The 7,773-nt window shown below is 37.4% G+C and overlaps 1 pseudogene; it reads left to right on the plus strand.

Moving 5' to 3' along the window:
* The first annotated feature begins 6,095 nt into the window (after positions 1–6,095).
* LOC126064003 (olfactory receptor 5AS1-like) lies at positions 6,096–7,034 on the plus strand (annotated as a pseudogene).
* Positions 7,035–7,773: the final 739 nt, after the last annotated feature.

Here is a 7,773-nt window from a genome sequence, read left to right on the forward strand (position 1 = left end):
CGCTTCTCCATGGGGGATTTTCTCTGAGTCCAATCATCTTGATCATGTTGTGGCATCCTCCCCAAACGGAGGCACACTTTGCTCAAATTTGCATTTCCCAACAAAAGAAAAGGAACAAATTGGTAATCTCCTTGCACTTTTGGAGACTATGTAGCCTATATAAGTGAGTTCACTTTTGCCCAATTGAGTGAATTCTCTTAAAAGCAAGCAAGTTTGTGGAGGATCCACAGCAAGAAAGGGCTCCCCAGGCTGTAATACAAAGAGTTCTATACTTCAGTCCTTTTGATACAGTTGTCTCTAAGTTGATGGTAGCATACTGAGGTATTATATGGAATAGCAGAAACCTTCAGAGATTTTAAATATAATGAATATTTGCTTCAGCAAATTTACCTTCCTCATATTGAGAAATAAGCATAGACTTACTAATGCGTGGTGGCTGAAACTGAGTACCTGACCAAGGCTCAACCAGTTATTATTTGTCCTAAATATTCTATTAGCGACAAAGGCAAGACTTCCCTAAGAATTTTACTATCTCATTGAATTTGTAGGTGAGCAGCAGGGCCTAAGGCCCAGGTAATTTTAGGAGACCCTCATTTATTTTCCTATCACAGTGTGGCACCTCCTTTAATCCAACCTAAGGTTTTGGGGGGAGCTCTCCATGACAAGTTAAAATAGGAGTTAATGAAAACCTGAGCCCGATTGGTAGCTGGCTCTCCAAGAGATGATAGTTTCTGCAAGGAGTGGATTTCTGTGGTATTATAAACCCAGATCTAGGAAATCCCAAACAATATTGAACGATATTAGAGAATGTACCCAAGAAGTGGAGTTTCCAAATATAAACATTTTTGTCTACATTCCTTGGTAGGAAAGATCTGTTTTGGTTGGCCCAGGCAATCGGGAATCTGAAGGAATACTATTGATAGCAAACAGGAGGTTCAAGGAAGGTCTGTGTGGATGGACTGCCCAATATGGACTGAGAGTTCAACTAAGAAAAATGTTTACCCTACTTATGTGATGGCCAGCTGCTGGAGAGGCTTTTAAATTCAGGAGGGACCTTTTCCTCTAAGGAACACAGCAGTAGATAGTCTTTTCACTGAATTGGAAACTGAGAATGCCACAGAGCCTTTTCAGTTTCCCACAAGGACAGTTGAAAGAGACAGATGTTCCCTCTTCTGGCTCCTTAGCAACTAGGGCTTGGCTTCCCAGGCCTGAATTTGAGTCTTTAGAAAGTGATAAAAAATAAGCGATTATTCACAACCGCTGTATCAGAGTCAGAATCCAGCAGTACACTGGAGGCTATTTCGGGAAAACATTGTCCAGCATCACGTCCATAAGTTACTAGGGACGATGATGCTCAGGCAGTAAATCTAGTAGTAATGTTCCAAAACCGAAACCCAGTGCCGTCGAGTCGATTCCAACTCATAGCGACCCTATAGGACAGAGTAGAACTGCCCCATAGAATTTCCAAGGAGCGCGTAGGGGATTTGAACTGCCGACCCTTTGGTTAGCAGCCGTAGCACTTAATCACTACTCCAGTAGTGGTGTTGGCATTGCCATATATGAAGTAGGCTCTTCTATTCACTCTGTTGTGTTTCCTTTGGGTCTTGCCAGTTTTCTCAACTTCTTTGTGAGTTCTATGACTTATCCAATATCCTTTCAGCAAATTTCTGTTGTTTTTAAAGTGAAAAAAGCTGTGTAGATGATTTTTGGCTATCTGCAGGCAGCATCCCTATTTTTGAAACACTTTATTACCCTATAGTTAAGGGTAATCATTGTATTTCAATAATTTCCACTCTACATGCACAAAGAAAAAATTCTTTTACAATTAAATTTTTAAAAAGTACAACTAGGAAAATGTTTACTATTATTTTCCAGATTTGTAGATTTATTAGAGGAGAAAGAAGGAAGGAAGAAAGGAAAATGGGTTGAAAAAAAGAAAAAGTATGGAAGGAAGAATGGAAGGACTAGAAAAAAGAAGGAAGGAAGGAACGAAAGGAGTGAGTGAAAAGCGGAAGAAGAAAGAAAGGATGAAAGGGAAGGATTGGAGGACAGGAGGACAGGATAAGGAAAAAAAGAAGGAAGGATGAAAGGAAGGAAGAAAAAGGAAGTAAGGAAGAAAGAAGTAATTGTGGCACTTCCTTTAACTCTGCAATATTTTTCACCTTTTAATTCTTCATATGCATTGCTGTTTTGGTTAAGGGAATTTTTTTTTTCTTTCTAAATATACTGATCTTTAACCTACTAGAAAAGAACCCCCCTTCATAGCTAAAAAAAAAATTTAAATTTCTTACCAGGAACAGAGCCAGTTGTTTGCATTAAGCCTAGCACCGTGCATTTATCCATTCTCCATTCTGTGTACCTTAAGTGTCTTAAGGTATGAGAAGGTTCCAGGGCCAGTAACCTAAAGAAAGTTAAAATCTAGAACTGTATTTGAAACTATCAAGAAATACTGCTGTAAACACTGCTGTAATTGTGATGGAAAGCTAACAACCTACCGAACAGGATACTAAGTCCTTACATGTGCTATCTTCCTTAATCCTCAAGAATCTGATAAAGTGGAAAGCTATTCACAATTTGTAAATCAAAAAAAAAAATGACTAAATAAATAGGTCAAGGCTCACTGTTGTGAAATGGAAAAAAAGAGGCAGGCCTATGTTGGCTGAGTATTAAGCTCTTATCATTTAAGCCATATTTCCTTCCAGTGACTCTTACAACTGAGAAACGAAAATGTGGCGCTTGACATTCTTCTCAATAGTATTGAGTCTGTACCTTGGCATTTCCGCATAACATTAAATACTACAGTGTCTTTAAGTATCTGAATTGATAGTGGACGCTAAAAGAAATTACAGAATTTGAAAGAGAAATCTTTTCCTTTTTTTCTATTGATTGGTGTAACTGAATAGTTATTATTATTATTATTTAATCAAAGATCTTCCAGTAATGGCGACATATGTCCTAAGTGGTTTCATCATAGCAAAATGTGTTACCTTTCTTCATCTTTTTCATTTAAAATAAAGCAGCCACACCACTGGAAAGAGAATAATTGTCTACCCAAAGTCCTCCTGGGATTGGGTAGTATCCTGGGATAATGTCTCCTTTGTCACAGACCGGAAGATAAATATTGATTCCTTACAAGACTATCTCTAAAACCTGGAGAGAAATGCTGCCAACATCTTAAAAAAAAAAAAAACCTTACACAAAATAAATTCTACATTTCAAAATTCTAGATGGTGATAAGGTAGGTGATGTCCTAAAGCATCAGCAAATTATCTGTTGTGAGTGTAGCAATGATAAAGGACCAACCAAAGAAAAAAAAGTATCTCTGTGGACTCTCTGTGGGTTTTTCTGAGTCTCAGGGTATTTGTGTGTGTTTCCGAGTCTGAGGGGGTGAGAGTAATGGTGACATAGCTCTGAGCCCCAACATGTCCATGGCATTTTCAGAATATCACTGTCCAATTTCTTGTGCACCTTATTGCCATAAAAGGGAAGACGACTGGGCTGATTTTGAATCTGGGGGAAGGGAGTGGTCTAATTAATTCTCTGCATCAGAAAACCTAGCCTCAGATTTTATGAGCACGTAATACAGACACAATCACAATACAATTGATTATTTTGGTTTGTTCTTATATCAATTAAGAGGCTTACAGTTTTAAAGTCAGATATTGAATTATTAAATAATAATAATGACATTAGTGCAATAGCCATTATTATCATTCAATAATTCAATATGTAATGGCTGTGCAATGGTTAAGCATTGGGTTACTAACTGAAAGACTGGCATTTTGAACCACCTGAGGCTCTGTGGGAGGAAAGACCTGGCAATCTGCTCCCTTAAAGATTTCAGCCTTTGGAAACCCTATGGGGCAGTTCTACTTTGCCCGTTAGGGCTGCTATTAGTTGATACCTACTGGACCTGGCACTATAACAATAACAGTGCAATAGCAATAGCAATGATAATAGTCACATATAGTAAATACTGGAAACCCTGGTGACATAGCGGTTAAGTGCTACAGCTGCTAACCAAAAGGTCGGCAGTTCGAATACACCAGGCAGTCCTGGGAAACTCTATGGGACAGTTCTACTCTGTCCTATAGGGTCGCTATGAGTTAGGATCAATTCAGTGGCAATGGGTTTAGTTTTTCCGGTTTTATAGTAAATATTGGATACATTCTGTGTATCTATAAGACAATGTGCCCTGTAAAAAGTGCTATAATAAGTTATTCATTTTAATCCTGATTTTAACCTTATAATGTATTAATATGCTTATTAAGCAGAAATTGAATTATAGAGAAGTTCAGTGGCTTGTGGATTAAGAGTCAGGCCTAAATTTAAACTCAGTCTGCCTAACTCCTGTGTTTTTGTTCACCACAACACAGTATCAGTTGAAAGTGAGATAAGTGAATTTATTGTGGTAATTTCTAGTTTTGTTTTCTCCTCTGCATAAATCCTTCAAACAGAATCTCAAACAAAAAATAATACATGGGAACCTTTTAGAAATAGCAGTCTTGTCAGGCGAGATTTCTATGAGAACCAGTTGGGCCAAACTTGTTTTAGCAGGTTAATCTGAGTTGAAAGTAGTGTGAGATGAATCCTTCAAGAGAGGTGAAGATGTTCTGGGAGGTTCAATCAATTGAACTATTCAGTCTTCTAGGTGCCATGGGAACTCAAGGAAGGAAAATTGAACTTTGATCTCAAGAAATTTGTCACCTGTTTATAGATGTCAGATTTACACATGTTAAAAAGATTAGTGGACATGTTACTCACTGGATGATTTTGTGAATATAGCTTAAAGGCATAAATTAGGTCATTGCTGAGGTTCCTTCCAGCACTAATATTCTATAATTAAATAACTATCATATCTATAGAATGGAGTAAAACTCCCCCATAGGGTTTCCAAGGACCAGCTGGTGGATTCGAAGAGCTGAACTTTTCATAAGCAGCCAAGCTCTTACTTTAGCCACCTGCAGAATTTCAATTCTCTAACCTCCTGCTGAATACTCCATTCCCATTCTAGCTTATTTGCACCTATCCTCTTATTATTGTTATTATTATTATCTTGCCTTCTGACCATCTAATTTTTCACATCTTGCTTTAGTTGAGAACTCTATTAGTAAGTGCAGAGATACAGCTGTTCTTAAAAATTCATTACTGTTTATGTGACTTCACACCAAACATTGCCAAATCCCAGGGAAAAGAAAGACATGAACCTTGGGAGAGAAAAGCAACCCTTATAGGGCGTGAGTAAAAGATGTGGTGCTGCCTGGACATTGCATCTGTATAGAACACATACACACACACATACACACAGGAGAAGGCTTACCTGTGTAAGAGAGCCCAGGTCATGGTCAAGGACTTATCCACTATGCCAAGGACAAGATCAGCTTCAAGACGATCATCTGGATATCTGAAGCCATTAAAACAAGAAAAATAGAAACGAAAGGTCAATTTATCTATGTTTAATATATTGTATTTAATAAATACTCATAGACAGTCAAATAAATGATTTACAAATATTTACTCAATTAATTATCTAATCCTCACATGGGTTTAGACACAAAACCTAGACTACACAATCATTAAAGTTCAGAGGTAAGGTTTGAACTCCATCACCTCTTGCCTAGCGGTTCTGCTCTTCACTATTGTGTTAGGCTACCTCCCCAGATCACAAGTTTTCTTCTGTGGAACTATCTACTCTATCTGTAAGCACTTTCTTTTCCCCAGAATTTTTCTCAACTCTACTTTTATTTACAAAGAAAAAAAGTGATTTTAGGGTGGAAAACATTGGTCTTTGCCTATAGAATTTGCCAACTTTCATAAATCTATTATAATGTACATAGCCTTAAATGAGTTATTGCGTCAAGAAATATCACCTTCTGAGTAATATCTTCTGCTATTAAGAATGACTTCTAATTATATCCTTTAATAGAAAACAAAAACAATTTGTGAGAGAAAATGCCACACCATTATTTTATTAATCTTCTATTTGTTTTCTTAGAAGGAAGAAACAAGACATCTGTGCTTCGTTCATCACTCAAGTCAACTCACGTCTGTTGATACCATCTATCTCGAATGAGAAAAACACAAAAATCAAGAAGATGTTGGAGAATAATTATACCAGGCCAACTGAGTTCATTTTTGTTGGATTCACAGATTATCTACCTCTTAGAGTCACACTATTTCTGGTATTTTTCATAGTATACGCATTAACTGTGGTAGGAAATATGGGCTTAATAATCTTAGTTAATGTCAATTCAAGCCTTCAAACCCCCATGTATTATTTTCTGAGCAACTTGTCTTTCTTAGACATCAGTTATTCTACAACAATTACTCCTAAAATGCTGGTAAATTTCTTAGCATCTAGGAAGAGCATCTCTACCTATGGCTGTGCACTACAAATGTTTTTCTTTGCTTGTTTTGCTGATGCAGAGTGCCTCATCCTGGCAGCAATGGCATATGACCACTACACAGCCATCTGTAACCCACTGCTCCATTCTACACTTATGTCTAAGAGAGTCTGCATCTGTTTCGTTGTGTTGGCCTACTTCAGTGGAAGTATGACTTCACTGGTGCATGTGTGCCTCACATTCAGGCTGCCATTTTGTGGCTCCAATGTTATCAACCATTTTTTTTGGTGATATCCCACTCTCCTGGCTTTATCATGTACAGATACCCATATCAATGAGCTTCTGCTCTTTGCCTTGTGTGGCTTCATCCAGACCAGCACTTTTGTGGTCATATTTTTCTCTTACTTCTGTATCCTTATTACTGTTTTGAACATCAAGTCATCAGGAGGCAGAAGCAAGACGTTTTCTACCTGTGCTTCCCATCTCATAGCAGTCACCTTACTCTATGGGACACTCTTGTTTATGTATTTACATCCTACCACCAGCTATTCTATAGACACTGATAAGGTCGTTGCAGTTTTTTATTCAGTCGTATTGCCTATGTTTAACCCAATAATCTATAGCTTCAGAAACAAAGATGTGAAAAATGCTCTCAAAAAACTATTAGAAAGATACTGGAGTTTCAAATAAATAAGAAATAAAAATATTCTTATTTCATTTAAGGATATTTGAGGACCAATCTCCCCTCCCAATCTTACCGTCTTCAATTACCCCATGCACAGCTTATGGTTCAACCATTTTAAATGTATCACCATTTGTTAAAAATAAGGAGACCTTTTCAACCTCAATGTCTTCTAATACTCCGCTCTTCTTCCAGAAATTTTCTGTCTCTAATGCTTCTACTATGTGAGACATTTCTGAATTCTAAAAAGTAAGCTTAACAGCTCTCTAATGACTGTTCCCAAAATACTTTGTGTATTGATTCACTAAATTCTTTATCATGCTGTATTGAAGGCATATGTTGACATATCTGTTAACCTACCCACATTAAAAGGTCATTGGTTGCAGGGAACATGTATTATGGGTTTATTTTTCTAACATCTATATAGAGCCTAGCGCATTGCATACCTTCATTACATGTGTGTTTATGGCTCGGTGGGTGAATGATAGATGACTGATAGGATGGATAAGTAGATGGATAAATCTCTCAGTTTGTTTTTGGGAGAGGGAGTGTATATCCTACAGTTACATAGCATTTATCATCAGGGAGAAATGGTGTTACCAATGATAGATGGTAGTTGTGTCTGGAAGGTGGGGTTCATTGGTTCTCAGGAAATCAAACCGAAGGCATATAACAACAGCCTCTTCAATATTAGATCATAATGATGTTTTGCACTCTTTGGGTGAGATTTATTCCTCCAAGAGATTG

This window comes from Elephas maximus, chromosome 20, assembly GCF_024166365.1.
Source record: "Elephas maximus indicus isolate mEleMax1 chromosome 20, mEleMax1 primary haplotype, whole genome shotgun sequence".
Lineage (NCBI taxonomy): Eukaryota > Metazoa > Chordata > Mammalia > Proboscidea > Elephantidae > Elephas > Elephas maximus.